Below are 18,060 nucleotides of genomic sequence, written 5' to 3' on the forward strand. Positions count from 1 at the left end.
AAAGAAAAGAAAAGAAAAAGAAAGAAAGAAAGAAAGAAAGAAAGAAAGAAAGAAAGAAAGAAAGAAAGAAAGAAAGAAAGAAAGAAAAAAAGAAAGAAAGAAAGAAAGAAAGAAAAATATGGGAGATTAAGGGAAAATTTGAGTTGTAAACAATTCCATGGTTTTGAGACTGATGGTTGGGGGAACATGCTAGGAACAAAAATAAATGAGTGGCTCAGCCCTGGTAGTGTATGCTAGATGCTGTGGCTTGGAAGGCTGGGGTCACGTGGGAGACCTGGGTTCAATTCCAGCCCAGCATAGAAGCCACGCATAGTGGTATGAGCCTGTGCTCGCAGCTACTTGGGAAGTAGGAGCAACAGGAGTGCAACACAGAGAGACCCTGTCTAAACACACACACACACACACACACACACACTGAGTGAAATATATTTTTAGTATTAGTCTTTTTTTCTTTATTTTTAAAGATTTTTACCATAGGGTGTGTGTGCTTGATGGAGCAAGAGAGAAAAACTATGAGAGGGAAAGTGAGAAATCACCACCCAGGGAGAATGGCCACACTGCAATCCCTTCTCCTTCGGTTCTCCTTTCAAGATTTTGAGCACACATGCACACACACACCTGGCATGATTTTCAAGCCACCAGATTTGGGACTCAAACCACAGTCAGCCATGTAGGAGTCCAGCACCTTAACCACCACATCACCTGCCGGCCTCAATTTTTTAGTATTAGTAAGAGCAAGAATTTGGCTAGATTATTTGTTTCTGTCTGTGAGATGTCAACCTTCTTAAATCAAGGCTAACATCACATTTTATGCACACTTACTTAGCATGATGACTTGTTTGGAACAACTTGCTCAATACAATTTTGGGATAGAGTTAAAGGAGAACACCTAAGTAGACATCCAGATATGGAACTGAACATGCCAGAAAATAGGAATTAACACCAAAGTAATAAGTAAGAATTGAGACCTTGAGCACAGCTAAGCCCTCTGAGCGATAGATCTGGGTTACCTAATAAGGCCTGATGATTGACTGGAGAGTATCTGCAGCCAGCATTCACTTTTCTCTGCAGCCCACACAAATGTATGGACAGCTCTTGCTTCTGTCACCAGCACTTCGCCTTTTTCCTTTGGGACACTTACCCTTTCCCAGGGTATGTGCTCTTACTGGGACTGTCCAGCAAAGTGTTCTGCACCACTTCGGCTCAGGTTTCAAACCAGCATTTGAACATTAGCCTTTCTTCTTCCCTGAGACTTTCCAGCACAACTCTGCCTTCCATCCTCCTTCTTCGAATTTCTAGACAACTACTGTCCACATCATTCAAACCAGCAGCTAATTGCCCATTGGCTAAATCTGGGCCAATCTCACCCTCTCTCTTAGGATTTTGAATCTTGAGCATAATAACATCAGTCCAGAAGCCAGTAGTGAGTACTCCTGTAGTAAGTCCTGAAGACACTATCTAGTAAGTTTCTGAAGTGTTTGGGTTCCTGTCCTCTCTGTGACCTGTTTTTCTCAGTTTTGCATTAATTCTCTATGGTTCCTCCTCTCTTTCCAAAACATTCCTTTTGTTCTTGTTAACCAGTTCGTTTCTGTTGCTTGCAGCTAATACTTCTTAACTGATTGGCCACATTTCTTCCCCGGTCCAACTTTTACCAGAGTTCAATTTTCCATTCAAAATACAGAAGTGAGAATACCATATCTTGTCTCTCCTTTTCTAAGACTCATTCCAGTGATTCTCTTTTTTTTTTTTTTTAATAATTATTTGTTATTATTATTTTAAATTTGCTATAGGGCATGTGTGCTCATGGGGTGGGGGAGATGAGGAAGCAAGCCTTCAGGTCCAGGACTTAAACCAAGTCATCCATGTGGGAGTCCAGCTCCTTAACCACCATGCCATCTGCTGGGCCCGGGATTCTCATTCTGATTTTAAAGACAAGAGCTCCATGACATGACAACCAGTGGCTTGAGGAAATAGCCTTCTGATACTTTGTTCCTTTTCACACCTCATACTTGTTAATTTACTGAAGGAGATACCTGTGATCTTTCTGCATTGAACAATACTTTGTTTAAAATGTCCATGTGATCTTTCTGCATTGAACGATACTTTGTTTAAAATGTCCATGTTTCTTCCAACTCTATTTCGCCTACCCTGAATTCCCTTGCAATGTCAGATTATTTTCAGTAATATCTGAGTAGGACAGTTTAGAAGTAAAGTGCTGCTGGATCCATGTAGAAAATCACAGGTCCAGTTCCCCAATTTTCCTGCATGTGTTGTGCACAGGTGCCCATGAACCTGGTTAGCAAGGAAAGGCTAGAGAGGATTGTGGTGCAGGACCCTGTTAAGGGTGCTTCTCTCTCTCTCTCTTTTTGTCTTTCACTCTCATGAAAGAAATATACAAACTTAATGGGACCAGCAGTTAGTGTAATGGCTATGTCACTGGACTCCCATGTAGTCAACTGCAGTTCGCGTCCTGGACCCGGTGGCTTAAAACTCACGCCAGGCGCGTGTGCGTGCATGCCCAAGATCCTGAGAGGAGAATGGAGGAGAAGGGATTGCGGCATGACCATCCCCCCTGGGGGGTGATTTCTCGCTTTCTGTGTCTCTGTCTCTCTCTGTCTATCTGGCAAGCGCATGCGCCCTATAGCAAAAACCTCTCCAAAAAAAAAAAAAAAAAGAAAAGAAAGAAAAGAAATACACAAACTTAAGAAGGGAAAAAAAAAAGTGAGATTATGAGGGTATTCTCTTCTGTCTCAGATGTCCTACACTAGTTCTCTATGCCTTCTACCCAGTGTCTTTGGCTTACCTCTAAAAAAAAAAAAAAAAAAAAAAAAAAAAAAAAAAAAAAAAAAAAAAACTAGAAACTACAATGCTCTCAGCATTACTAATATATGCACAAGAGGCTCTGCTTCTCTTGTATGTCAGACAGAGATAAATCCTGGCTTTGGAAATGTGGGTTTTCACTGGGCTGAGATATATGCCTTTCACCAGACTGAAAACAAACTCTCCTAAAAGCAATCATGTTACTTGACGTTTATGCAACACTTTTCATCTTCAAAGCAATTTGTAGACATTAAAGAATATGCTGTCAGTTCTTCTCAGATAAGAATAAATGTCTAGTGCTGGGTGTAACCCTGCCCTGTTCCTTAAATCTAAACAATGGGCCCTGCTTATAAACTGTAGCTGAACACAATGACATCTTAGGAGGAAAGGAGGGAAAGGCGGCAGAATGAAAAAAGTAAGAAATGAGAAAAAGAGAAGGCCTAAAATTTATCTAGTGAATATCGTGAGTCTGGGATGACAGTTTGGAGAAAAACACTCTGGGCTTTGGCCTGGCCCTGCTTCCATTTACGTTATTTTATGGCTGCCCTGAGACATTGCTCCAGAAACAGTCATTCCCAGTCATCCCTCCAGCGGTGGCATTGCATCTTTTGCAGATTCTTCCTTTGTGTTCCTGACATACTTCCCGGCCCCCCAAATTCAGGTGTCACTTGGCATGCCAGTGAAAATCAATTTTTTAATTGCCAGAGGGTACATGTGCTCACCAAGGAGGAAAGGAGGAAGAAAAATCATCTCCCAATGTGGTGTTATTCATTCCACAATTCTTTCTCTTCTATTTCTTCATCCTATCAGGATCTGAGGCATGCACATGAATCCAGGCTGTTTTTCAAGCCATCAAAGCCTGATGTACAGCTGGTGCCATTGTCAGTCTCATAATGAAAGCTGAGACTGGAGCCATGGACAACCATGTGGGATCAAGCTTCTGAGGCAGTGCTACACTACGCTTAACCACTGCACTACTGGGCCATCCCTGAGTAAATCAATTTTAATGTAACATTTGGATGTGTGTGTGTGTGTGTGTGTGTGTGTGTGCGTGCATGTGCATTTGTCCTTTTTTTGTTCTCCTTCTCTGCCCTCCTTCATCTTTCTTATGTGGGCTTGAGGTAGGGAGAGAGATAAATAATGAACTAAGCTTATGAGTCTAATATTTTGTAATGATGTGGCTGGAAAGAACTTGAAGATAAAGGGCTGGCTTACTCCTTAAGAAATCATCCCATCAAAGGAAGACGAGCCTCAACTTGCTCCAAGAAATTGTTGGTTGAACTTCTAGAGTTAGGCACGCTGTGAATTACAATAAAGGTGGTATGTGAAGGCAGGGTTCATAGCCTTTCCAAAATTGGGTGAGCAGGTCTTACTTAGAGACTGTACTGTATTTCAGAGTTTAATCACCCACAATTGATCCTTTTGTGCCCTGAATCTCCCAATTACCACCAATAATTTCTGTTCAAATTTGAGAAGTCTGATATAGAAAGTATAAATCCTTCAACAAGCCCTCTGACTTCACTTCTTGAATGTCACACTAGTGTGTATGGAGCTGTATGGCATTAAAACAGATACACAACAAACCATTCCCAGGACCAATCATTTGATGAATATTTTCATAATGGGACACAATAGAAAGATTAAAAAAAAATGTATAGAATCCTTTACTCAGACTTCAACAAACTGCATTAAAACAACTTCTTTTCTTTTAAAGATAGGGTCCTACTGTGTCATGATCTTCTTGCCTGAGCTTCCCAAGTAGCTGGAACCACAGGTACATGCAATTGCATCAGGCTCTTTCAGACAGGGTCTCACTATGTTTCCCAGGCCCCCTCAAGCTTCCAGTTCTCCTGCTTCAACCACGCACCCCTGTAGCTGGGATTACATGGATCTATAACTCTCCTCGACTTTCAGACAGGACAGGAATTAAATCTGGGCCTCTCATGTGGCTTCAATATGCCAAGAAATATCTTTTTAATTTTTTAAGATTTATTATTATTATTATTTTTCAATTTGACCAGAGAGACCGAGAGAGGGAGAAAGGAAAGTGAGAAAGCAAGCTACCAGGTCCAGGATTCGAACTGTAGTCAGCCATGTGGGAGTCTAGTGCCTAACCACCACACCACCTGCTGGACCCATCAAGCAATATCTTTAATAGTGTGCACCACCATGGCTGGGACAAACCAACTTTTAATTTACAAAATTCACTTCACAGCACATCTTTATTTGCTGATATTTGGCTGTCAACACATATATGTAGCTGCATCTTTCTTGGACATTCTTTATATGTACGAACCTATTTTACCACTGGATTGTAAACCTCTAGGTTAGGGATTATTGCCTCTTACTCATTCAGGACTCTTCAAAATTTTAAATTTAGGGGCATCAAAAAATCAGAAAAAGGGAAAATCAGAGAATGTAAATATAGCAACCTAAGACTCAAAAATGAGTGAAAATTCTAAATTACTCCACTGCTCTTCATGCTCAACAGCCACAAAGGGGCATTATGATCACATCTCAGAGTGAAAAAATAAGAGCCAAATATATCGATCCAATATCTTCACATAGGCTTGTAGGTTTTCAATTGTTTTTGTTTTGTTTTTTTTAGGTTTGCAACTACTGTCCTCAAAATGGAATGAAGGTTGAGTGATCTATTCAGTCAGAAGAACACAAGAGCACAATGCCCAGGCGTGCAGCTACATTACTACTTTGGTAGAAGAGATCACATTAAGCCAAAGCTTAATTACACCACAAAATTACACACATGGAACTTTGTACATTGTCACTAAATCACAGGACAGACAAAGCAGATGGTGTTCACAGAAGCCTAGAAAAGGATGCATCACTCAGGTTGTCTTCTTGGCCATAGGGAGGGATGTTTGGTCTTTTGGAATATAATTGTGAGTCCTACTCTGTTCTGTTACTAACATGGAAATGCCTGAGTCTGGATAACTAGAGAAAATACAGGTTTATTTAGAACACTGTTTGGAAAGCTGAGAAATCAAGAGCCTGATACTGGCATCTGGCAAGGGGCTTCTTGATACATCACATGGCAGAGGGCAGGAGTGCATATGTCTGTGATATGTCTCTGCTTTGGTCTCACTCCCTGTCCTTATAAACCTACCAGTGTTCAGACGAGGGCCACACTCTGATAGACTAATTCAATCCTAATTACCTCTCAAAAGCGCCCTCTCTTAATCCCATAGTTAGATTAAATTCCCACCCTCTTAATACCTTCACAAAGCCTTGCAAAATTTTAACACTTGAATTTCAGGGAGAGGGGAGAATTCAAACCATGGTGAATCAACTTGACTAATTTAAAGGGAAAGTAGGTGAAGAGTGATTTGTATGGTGAGAAAATTAGTAGCACTTGAAATAGAACAATGAAAGAGGTCAGCTACAGAAGCAGTATGGAGATTACAAGTCCTATTATTTTGTATACTTTCAAGTTTGTCCTTGTACTTGGTTATTAGTTCATGAAAATGGGAGGAAATTATATTCTCCACTAGAATTTTTCTAGAAGGCTGTATATATTTTGATTGTAAAAAAGGGAAAAAATTAAAATGCCCACAGATTCAGTTAACACAGTCTGCACAAACCTAGATACTTTCAGTTATTCTCCATGGTTCTGAAGTAGCATGACACAGAATGAAAAATGTAGCCTCTGGACTTAGACACGCTTGGGTTTGAATCCTAACTCTGTAACTTGCTGGTTGTTATTAAAGCAAATTATCTGAGCTGTAGATGTATCTCCTGTAAAATGAGGAAAATTACTGCTTAATTTCTACAACTATAAAGTTGAAAATTAGATACTGCATATAAAGCATCTGGTATTCCTTATCCTAGAATTTTTATTACTATTACTACTATTATTATTTTAATTTGCTACAGGGCATGTGTTCTCACTAGAGAGAGAGAGAGAGAGCGAGAGAGAGAAAGAGAGGGAAAGTGAGAAAGCAAGTCACCAGGTCTGGGACTCAAACCACAATCAGTCACGTGGGAATCCAGTGCCTTAACCACCATGCCTCCTGCTGACCCTAATTGTAGAATTTCTTTAACTGGTTTGTCATTTCTTTTGTCTCCTGAAGGGACACATATAAATATATATATTTTAGATCCAAATCTATTGCTTTAGTATAATTGTATTTTAAGCATTCATAATTCTTTCTATTTCCAAGACATTTTTTTTCAGGTTTTTGCCATAGGGCACATACTCAGAGGAGAGAGACAGAAGGAGGGAAAGTGAGAAATCACCCCCCCAGGGGAGATAGCCACACTGCAATCCCTCTCCTCCAGTCTCCTCTCAGGATTTTGGGCATGCATGCACACACATCCAGTGTGATTTTTAAGCCAGCACGTCCAGGACTCAAACCGTGCTTGGCTATGTGGGAGACCAGCATCTCAACTACACTACCTACTGGCCTTATTATTTTCAACATATTTCCCTCCTGCTTCCCTCCCCTTGTTCTCAGGACAAAAGGAATGGCTCTGGAAATGCACACATTGTGTAGCAGGTAGGAGGGAGCATCTCAGGAAGTTGGGTGAGCGTTGGTTGGTTCCATCAATGTTATGGAAGGCAATAGCATAGGAATGTAGGTAGGATGGTAAGATAAACATAGAGGAATTTCCCACATAATCATTTCCCTAAACACAGGGGAGGGTAGAGAGCAGAAAATATTACTGGATCGTTACATCAGCGAGGTAGGCAGCTCATTGAAACCACACAATGAGAATGATAGAGTGGATAAGTAAGAGCATGTATTTATTGAGTATTTACTATGATGCCAGGCACTGTCCTTCATTGAATTTCAACAATCCTGTGAGGTAGGTACTATTGTCATATCTACCTTGTAGATTCAGAAACATAGGGCCAGGGAGATAACACACCTTGCCCAGAACTGTAAAAGTAACAGATGACAAAGCCAGTCCAAACCCAGGCATTTGGCTCTGGAGTCCACATGAGTCACCAGTAGGTTATGCTAACAAGAACCAGGAAGTATGTGTTTTCTACTTAAATGTAAAATGAGCCAAACAGAAGTAGAACTACTTTCTAAAAGGTTCTTATTCCAAATGATTTTTAAATATATGGAAGGCATTCCACGCATTTATGATTTTTAAACTTGAGACTAGACAGAAGGCGCAGTAGTTTGTGCATGTCTCATATGAAGGTAGCATTTGTTTACTGCTGGAGACAGGGCACTGGGGGAGGAGGTGAGATCTAAGTGCCTAAAAGGAAGAGAGGCAAGTGGCCATAGAAGATCCTGAAGTTCCATAACGTTTTATTAGAACAAGTGAGCAGATGTAATTAGTCAGAATTTATTAACAGTTTAATAGTACATGTTCTACCATGAATGTGTGAAATATCAGCAATTTGTTCTTTATTCATGTGTATGCACATGAAAGTGAGAAGAAAAAAAAGAGAGAAGCACCCTTCACAGATTCAGGTCATGCCACAATCACCTTCCTTTAGTCCTCCAGTCTGTCGGATCTTGGACACACGTGCACATGGCCAACATGTTTCGGGCTGCCTGGCCCAGGAATTCAAACTGCATTTGCCATGTGGAATCTGGCTTGTCTTGAGCAGCACATTAACACTGTGCCATGAAGCCAGCCCAGTAATAGGTTTTTGATAATTAGGTTCAGTTAAAAAGAGAGTACAGTTCTTTTTTTTTTTAAGTTTATTTATTTCCTCCATTAAATAAATAGAAAGCAAGCACCCCAGCAGGGTCTTGATGTTGTGATCTGTCCCCAGCTTTACTCTCCCTGAATATGAGCAAGTGCACTTGGTGTGTTTAGGAAAGTTTCCAGATGCAAGCCCTGAACGTTCCCATGTGGTCAATCTTGCCGAGACAATTTGCATTATCGCTATACTACCATTCCGTCCCAAGAGCTCTTCAATAACCTTTTGGAGTAGTAATCTGATGATGTAAATTAAAAACACAGATTAGCATATATAATTGAGTGTCACATTATTCAATCTGTCAACCTTGGGAAAGATGCAGTGGTTTCAGTGACACTCCCATTGAGAAAGACATTTTGGGAGTACAGTTTGAATTGCCTCTAAGTCAGAACATCTTCAATGACCACATCAAGAACTGTGAGAAAACAAGGCAAGGGTCCATTCTTATCCTTTCTGTGTTTACAGTTAGTAGAATTGTGACATAGTCCCACAGCACTGGACAGTGTTCTAAGTACAAAATGATTAGTGGTACCAATGTGCCATAACAATTCCAACCTAGAAGAAACTCAGATAGTTTCATGAGGCCCATGCCACTTGAGCCAGGTTTTGTTTTGTTTTTTTTGGCTATAGGGCGTGTGTACTCACCAGACAGACATAGAGAAACAGAGAGACAGAAAGTTAGAAATCACCTCCCAGAGGGGATGGCCACGCTGCAATCCCTTCTCCTCCATTCTCCTCTCGGGATCTTGGGCACACACACACCTGCGCCTGGTGTGAGTTTAAGCCACCAGGTCTGGGACTCGAACTGCGGTCAACTACATGGGAGTCCAGCGACATAGCCATTACACTAACTGCTGGTACCTTGAGCCAGGTTTTGAGAGATGGCTTTTAACAATGAGAGGATTGGTCAGGGAGATGAGTCGGGGAGAAGTGCACTCACAGCTAAAGGTACAGGGGAGAAAGAGAAGGACATAGTCGATGAGCTCAAGTAATATAGGCTGACTGAAGAATCATATGTGCTGGTGGGAATGAAATTAGGCCATCGAGATAGATTGGGGTGATACTGCACATGACTAGAATGCCCATCTGAGAGGTCTTTACTTCAACTTATAAGAAATGGGAAGTCTCTGAAAGGCTCTAAGCACTAGACTGACTGGGTCTGTGCTTCATGATTAATGTCCCAGTGGTACATCAAAAGGGTTTTTGAAGTTGATGTTTGACTTTTGGAAAAAAATCTGAATCAAGTCAGATGAATAAGAAAGGTGGTATGCAACTGTACAATATCACTTTTGGTCAAAAATGAGGTATTGAATTAAGTAGACAGACAATTTTTCTTCTGTGGCTTATAAATGGATCTGATGGAACTTTCGCAAAAATTCAAAAAAGGTTTTGGAGTGGTGGCAGTGTCACAAACAAGGGTCTTCCTGAAAGCATTACTATCAAGCACAGCATTCATCCCAGTAAATGATCTGTTTGCTCCTTTAAAAACCAACCTGGATTATTATTAGTCACACTGTATACTCTTGAAAATAGATCTATTACATTCCATCACCAGAACTAGCACACACAATATAACCTTCTCATTCACTCTGTAATAGCTTTTGATATGTCCACTTGGTGTATTACTGTCCCACGTTATTCAGTCAAACACTAACCTAGGTCCTGCTATAAATGGATTTACAGATGTAATTAAAGTTCCTGTCATTTAAGTTTAAGTAAGTGAAGTTATTCTTGTGGGCATGACCTAATCAGTTGGCAGGCCATAAAAGCAGGGATGAGGCTTTCCTGAGAGGGAAGAAATTCCACCTAGACAGCAAATTTGGCTGATATCCGTAGAGTTTCACCTGCAGGTGTACTTCCTTCCCTACATAATTCCAACTTGCAAAGCCAGGACCCTCAATTGCACAAGTCAATCCTTTGTAATAAATTTCTCATTATAAACACACATGTGGAAAGAGATTTGATACAGATGTGTGTGTGTATGCATATATCTCACACTGGTCTGCTTCTTTGGTTGAATTCCAATGCAGTTAATGTTACTTTGTGTATGAAAGCTGGCAAATTAAGCCAAGAGGGAAGTACTATAAATGAATTAACTATTAGGTTGTCGGAAAAGTCATGACATATTTTGCACAAAAATAAAAATAGGTAAAACACCATTGTTAGAAATGGTAGTTAACTCTGGGAGTTTTACTTTTCTGCAGTACATTAATCACTACCAAATGGCTCCATTCTTAAAACTGCAGTAGTTTTGGCTTCTAATTTTCTCCAACATGGCATTGGTCCAGAGTTTGTTTTCCTTTTTTATTTTTTTTTTTTTTTTAGTTTTATTTCTGTCTTCCATGATTAAGACAGAGCAAGAGAGACAGAACTCCCCCCCGCGAAAGAAAGACGAGCCCCCCCCCCCCCCCCAAAGATCTTGACATTGTTTGATCCACCGCTAACCAGCCCTGGATCACGAACACACACGTGTGCCTGGCATACTCAGGGAAGTCTCTGGATGCCCATTAAGAAATTTGCCATGGGGGGACTAGCAGTTAGCGTAATGGCTATGTAGCTGGACTCCCATGCAGTAGATCGCAGTTCGAGTCCCGGACCCGGTGGCTTAAACTCACGCTGGTTGCGTGTGCATGCATGCCTAAGATTCCAGGGGAGAATGGAGAAGGGATTGCCGTGTGGCCATCCCCCCTGGGGGGTGATTTCTCGCTTTCTGTCTCTCTGTCTCTTCCTGGCGAGTGCACGCACCCTATAGCAAAAATCTCTTCAAAAAAAATTTAAAGAGGAAAACAATGAGGACAGTGGAACTGTCCAGTCTTTCCCCCTCAGTCACCTCCCTGGCCACCAGTGGAGTGAGAGCCGCTGTTATCACCACGAGGCACCGTCATCTGGCCCGTCTCTTACTTTCACACACAAACCACAGTAACACTTCAGAAACATAAAGCCAGTATGCGCAACTTCGTTTAAATTCCCCAGTGGCTGCAGGTCTCCAGGATGAGAGCCCAATCTCCGCCCCTGGGCCCTACTTCCGGCCGCCACGGTGGTCTCAGTGGTCTTGGAGCTGCTCCAACCGGACCACGAGCCTCCCCGCAGAACCGTGTCCGTGCGCCTCTTGAGGGGCCTGGCTCCTCCCAGCCTGTGTCAGCCTAACTACTGCCTCCTCACAGGGCACGCCCGCGTCCACCTCCTCTCCTCTACCTTGGCGTCGGCCGCGGTCGTCGTCGAGAGCGGCCTGGCGGGGCGGTGGCGCAGGCGCAGGCGCAGTCAGGAGCAGCCGGAGCCTCAGCCCGCGGCCAGGCGGTCGATGGTCGCTGCAAGGGCGAATCGCGCCGCCTCCTGGTCCACCACTTGCGTCTTTTCAGTCCCTATTCCTTCATTTCTTTGTCAGAGGTGGTGCCAGAAAGAAATGGAGAGAAAGGAAGCACCCCATAGAGAAGCACCCTTAATCTCTTCTCTTCTTTTGCCTCATCCTGTCAGGATTTGGGGCATAAAACGCGCATGCGCCCTCCTGTTTTTCAAACTGCTGGGGCTGGAATTCAAACCGTGAGGTGGACCATATGATACCCAGTACCCTTTACCACTAGGTTAGGGGCAGCTGTCAGTCTCTGTGTGCAGATGGTGTTGTTTTACTTTGACATTTTTTGTAAAGAAGAGACACTCGAATGCATTTTCTCTTCAGGTAGCCCATAACCTAAGCTTTCAGCTATTTCTTCAACCGCTTTTTTGTTTTGATGTTTTATATTAAAAAGAATCTCCTTTTATTTTTATTTCTTCATAAGAGATAGAGACAGGTGTTCCCATGCCACAGTCCACCCCAGTCCCAGTCAGCCTAGGACCCAGGCATGGGTGGGTATCCCCACATGCTCAGGGAAGCCCCTCCCACGTTGGCCCAGCTGTGCCACCACTGCACCATCATCTGTCCCATGCCTTTTTTTTTTTAAAGAATTTTTTTATTCATTCATTTTATTTTAATTTGACCAGAGAGAGAAAAAGAGAAAGCAAGCCCCTTGGTCCAGGACTCAAAGTGTAGTCAGCCACGTGGGAGTGTCCAGGGCCTTAACCACCACACCACCTGCTGGTCCCCTTAAGCCTCTTAATACACCTGAATTGGATATGAGAGGGAAAGTAAGAAATCACTCCCAAGGGAATGGCCACACCACAATCTCTTCTCCATTCTCCCCTCAGGATTTTGGGCATAGGCACACATGCACCTGGTGTGGTTTTCCAGTCCTAGGTCCAAGACTTGAACCATTGTTGACCATGTCGGAATCCAGTGTCTTAAACACCATGTAATGTGTGGGCCCAAAATGATAACTAAGTATGTTTATCTCAACTATTTTAGTTAATTCGCAGGGGCGGGCGCAGTCAGGAGCAGCCGGAGCCTCAGCCCGCGGCCAGGCGGTCGATGGTCGCTGCAAGGGCGAATCGCGCCGCCTCCTGGTCCACCACTTGCGTCTTTTCAGTCCCTATTCCTTCATTTCTTTGTCAGAGGTGGTGCCAGAAAGAAATGGAGAGAAAGGAAGCACCCCATAGAGAAGCACCCTTAATCTCTTCTCTTCTTTTGCCTCATCCTGTCAGGATTTGGGGCATAAAACGCGCATGCGCCCTCCTGTTTTTCAAACTGCTGGGGCTGGAATTCAAACCGTGAGGTGGACCATATGATACCCAGTACCCTTTACCACTAGGTTAGGGGCAGCTGTCAGTCTCTGTGTGCAGATGGTGTTGTTTTACTTTGACATTTTTTGTAAAGAAGAGACACTCGAATGCATTTTCTCTTCAGGTAGCCCATAACCTAAGCTTTCAGCTATTTCTTCAACCGCTTTTTTGTTTTGATGTTTTATATTAAAAAGAATCTCCTTTTATTTTTATTTCTTCATAAGAGATAGAGACAGGTGTTCCCATGCCACAGTCCACCCCAGTCCCAGTCAGCCTAGGACCCAGGCATGGGTGGGTATCCCCACATGCTCAGGGAAGCCCCTCCCACGTTGGCCCAGCTGTGCCACCACTGCACCATCATCTGTCCCATGCCTTTTTTTTTTTAAAGAATTTTTTTATTCATTCATTTTATTTTAATTTGACCAGAGAGAGAAAAAGAGAAAGCAAGCCCCTTGGTCCAGGACTCAAAGTGTAGTCAGCCACGTGGGAGTGTCCAGGGCCTTAACCACCACACCACCTGCTGGTCCCCTTAAGCCTCTTAATACACCTGAATTGGATATGAGAGGGAAAGTAAGAAATCACTCCCAAGGGAATGGCCACACCACAATCTCTTCTCCATTCTCCCCTCAGGATTTTGGGCATAGGCACACATGCACCTGGTGTGGTTTTCCAGTCCTAGGTCCAAGACTTGAACCATTGTTGACCATGTCGGAATCCAGTGTCTTAAACACCATGTAATGTGTGGGCCCAAAATGATAACTAAGTATGTTTATCTCAACTATTTTAGTTAATTTTGTGTTAACAGAATTACCTAAGACTGGGTTACTTACAAAGAAAATAAGGGTTTATATGAAAAACTCACAATTCCGGTGGCTGTAAAGTCCAAAGGCATAGGCCTACAGCACATGCAAGAGCTGTACAGAGGATAGCGAACATGTGCAGAGAGAGAAGCTGTCCGTAGGTCTCTCTTTTATAGCAACCAATTCTTGTGAGAATCCCTAGAGAGAGCTAGAACTTACTAGGTCTCATAAGACATCATTAATCAATTTATGACAGTGTTGCTTCCATGAAGCAATCATCAGGAACCACTCGCTAGGCTTCACCACCTCCCAACATCAAATTTCAAAACATGACTTTGGGGCACAAATCAAAAGTTATCATCTGAACCATAACACTATCCCTTTAAAATCAACAGCTGCAATGATTTCTCTTCAGAAGGCAGGAATTCAGGACATCATATGTATCTTCATCTTCAAAATTCAAGCTTAAACCTAAGATAATTCAAAGGAAGAACAGATAATAAATAAAATAAAATAAAATAAAGCAATAATTCCAAATTAATCTTTATGCTGTGTAAATGATATTAGAATTCAGGAGAGGACCAGCAGATGACGTTAATGGTTACGTTGCTGGACTCCCACATAGTTGACCATGGTTCTAGTAACAAACCCAGTGCCTTAAAACTCCCACCAGGTGCAGTTCAAGTAACAGACCTAGCAGCTTAAAACTCATGCCAGGTGCATTTGCCTGAGATCCCGAGAGGAGAATGGAGAAGGGCTTGCTGCATGGCCATCCCACCCAGGGGGTGATTTCTCACTTTCTGTCTCTCTGTCTCTGTCTATTCAGCACTCTATGGCAAAAATCTCTCCAAACAACAAAAAAAAAGTGAATTGAGAATTGAACTCTATAATTTCCTCAGGAGAATCAGTGCAAAACACTATGAGTTTTATGGGGTGGGGTGGGGTGGGGTGAGGGCTTCAAAAAGTACATGGAAAATTATATTCCCCTTATACACCAAGAATTATATGCTATTTATGAATCATCTGCCAAATTTTTGTTTGGGTCTTTTTATTCTATGCAGTCTGAATTAAAAAAAATTTTTTTTAAAGAACTATACTATTGGACCGCGGGACGTCGCGGGCCCTTCCGGGCTGTGCGTGTCCCCCCTGGGGCCCGGCTAAGCCGGCGGCGGCAGGAGGCGGGCGGGCGCCAAGGCTGCGTCTGACCGCGGGACGTCGCGAAGAGCAAGAGACAGATTTACACTTTACCTGGAAAAAGAAAAAGTGGACAAATTATATAAAACTTTAGTTTTCAATACATAGGACATCAGACAAAAAGAACATAATCCCAGAGAGAAGGGGAACAAGTGAAGTGAACCCAGTCATTGCCCCAGTGTCTTCATACACCCTGGGGTGTACCAGTTCAGCTGTTGGCCCTCTCCTCAAAAGTCTGAGTTTCATTCACGGGACCTCCTCCTCCCAGCATTTACATCCTAACATGCCATCTCTTTCCATTTGCTCCTGCAGCTGAGTTATGCTGCTACTTTTTCTCTGTTACCTCCAGGTAACTTTTTTAGTTCTCGATACTAGCTTCAATTATTCTGCATATTCAGATCTCTCTAATGTGTGATTTCTAGTTTTCCAACTGGTATAGAATTCTGCTATGTGTCAAGTAATGAACTAGGCCAATTATACTATTTACACTTTTTAAAAAAAATAAAATCCAATGTGGTAGATAAAAACCACCCTTTTAATGATTAAGAAGTTTAAACCTTAGAAGGGTTAAATAATTTTCCCAAGGTTATGGAGATGCCCATGATACCTCCAGGATTCAAATCTATCTCATCATAAAGGCTTCACTCTCTGTCACAAGTAATATTATACTTGGACAAAGGACTTTGAAAGGAAAGAGAGACTTTTGCCATTACTCCCGGCTAAAACCAGGATAACATGTGTCACTTTAAATAATTTCATTTTAATGCATTTAAAACTAGAAAGCATCTGATATTTTAAAAATGCATTGAAAAGCTAGTGCTTACAACAATCTTCTTCATGATTGGATGATATACCATATTTTGATAAATTATAAATATCTTCCTACCAAAACTAACATTGTAATCATTGAGTTCTGGTAGACATTGAAGGCTAAAGGGGTAGAAAAATAACTTGGCCTGAAGAATTCTATAAATATGATTTCAATGCTTATAATAAAGTATTGGAATTTACTGTCTGCTTGACTTCTTAGTGATGTATGTGGTGACCTTTCAACACCAAGCACAGGTTCGTCAAATGTGGAACATTAGAGTTCTTACATGCAAGATATAACATCTTATGCTTGGCAATATTTTGCTTTGTCTTTTCCCTTTTGGAAGATTTATAATAAAAAACAAAGTATAAAAAAAAAAAAAGGAGGGAGAAGAGGATAAAGACAGCAGTGAACAATAGAGAGGCAGGATGTTAATGAGAAATAGATATGGTTTATTACCTGTTGATGATGACATGTATAGTATTCTCAACTGAACCGGTCTGGGAAGTATTTCATGATGGGTGAAGTCTTTTTAATAAGCAAAATGAGAAATAGTGATTGACTGTTTAAAAAATTATAATAATAATTATTGGGAAAAGCATGGAAAAGATATTGAATGATAAAGCGGGGAGATTGATATCTCTGTATTGACTGACATGCATGGCATTCCCTTTTGAAAAAGCAATGGAAGTCAATGTAAAGTTATATGTAATCTAGTGTAATAGAAAGAAGATTATGATGATAATAAAATAAAAAAAAAATAAAAAATAAAAAAAAAAGAACTATACTATTTAACCCTATTTACATATTTATTTTCATTTGACCAGAGAGGGACAAAATGAGAGAGAAAGTGAAGGAAAGTGAGAAAGCAAGCTGCCAGGCCCAGGACTTGAACCACATAGGAGTCCAGCACTCCCAACCACCACGCCACCCACCGGCCCCTAGTCTGAATGTTTTTAATTTGTGTCAAATACATTTATATTTCTTCTAAACTGGTTAAAAAAAAAACTGATTTGACAAAGTAAGCTTTCAGAGTTAATCTTGAATCAACCATGATTCTCTCTCTGTCATGGGTGATAGATACCCATATGCAGTTTAAAAACACAAAAACGTTTTGAAGCACCTGTACCTCACGTAACTGGCTTCAGAAATGGTATCTGACATATACTGGGTACAAAATCAAGAACTGAATAAATAAATCACAACTTGGTCTTTGCTATATTTAACATACTATTAGGTATCAGGAAAGTCATGATGCATTTTTCTATGTTTTTCTATGCAAAAATGTGTCATGACTTTCTCAATGACCCAATAATATCAAGTGATTGTAACTGTGAGACCATACAAAAAGCTAGAGTGGGTTGGCTGATGGCCTGGTGGTTAAGGCGCTGGACTCACACATAGCCAATCACAGTTAGTGGCTTGCTTTCTCACTTTCCCTCTCTCTGTCTCTGTCTCTCATCAAATTAAATAATAATAATAATATAAATAATAAATAAAATTAAATAAGTAATTCTTTAAAAAGCTACAGTGATTGGGATTCCTGAAAAACAAAGTACGCCTTTTATCATTATATATAATCTGCCTTAAATGCACAGAAAGAGGACATTTTGCTCCACTTTTCTCTGTATCTTCCTATATGCACCGCTCATGTGTTGTTGTTTCACTTCCTTTATGAGAGATAGGAAAAATGCAGACTTCTTAGCACATAGTAAATTCAGTATCATTGATATCATCATCTTCATTTAGGCACTGAATAATAATTACTAAAAAAAAGTAGGGCCAGCCAGGCAGAGTTGTGGTTAAGACAGCTGGATTCCACAATGGCCAACTGTACAGTTTGAGTTCCCACCAGGCAGCTTAAAAAACACACTGAGCATGTATCTATCATGCCCAAAATTCCAAGAGGAGAATGGAGGAGAAAGGATTGTGGTGTGGTTATCTCCTATGGGGGAGGGGGCTCACGGAGGGGGAGCTTTCTCATTTTCTTTCTTTCTACCTCTGTCTCTCTCGACCTGTGTCTCTCTCCAGTAAGTGCATGCTTTCTTTAGCAAACTAAAAGAAACAAAAAAAGTAAATTTATTTTTCTAAAAATTCCAGTA

This window comes from Tupaia chinensis, unplaced genomic scaffold, assembly GCF_000334495.1.
Source record: "Tupaia chinensis unplaced genomic scaffold, TupChi_1.0 Scaffold000275_1, whole genome shotgun sequence".
Lineage (NCBI taxonomy): Eukaryota > Metazoa > Chordata > Mammalia > Scandentia > Tupaiidae > Tupaia > Tupaia belangeri.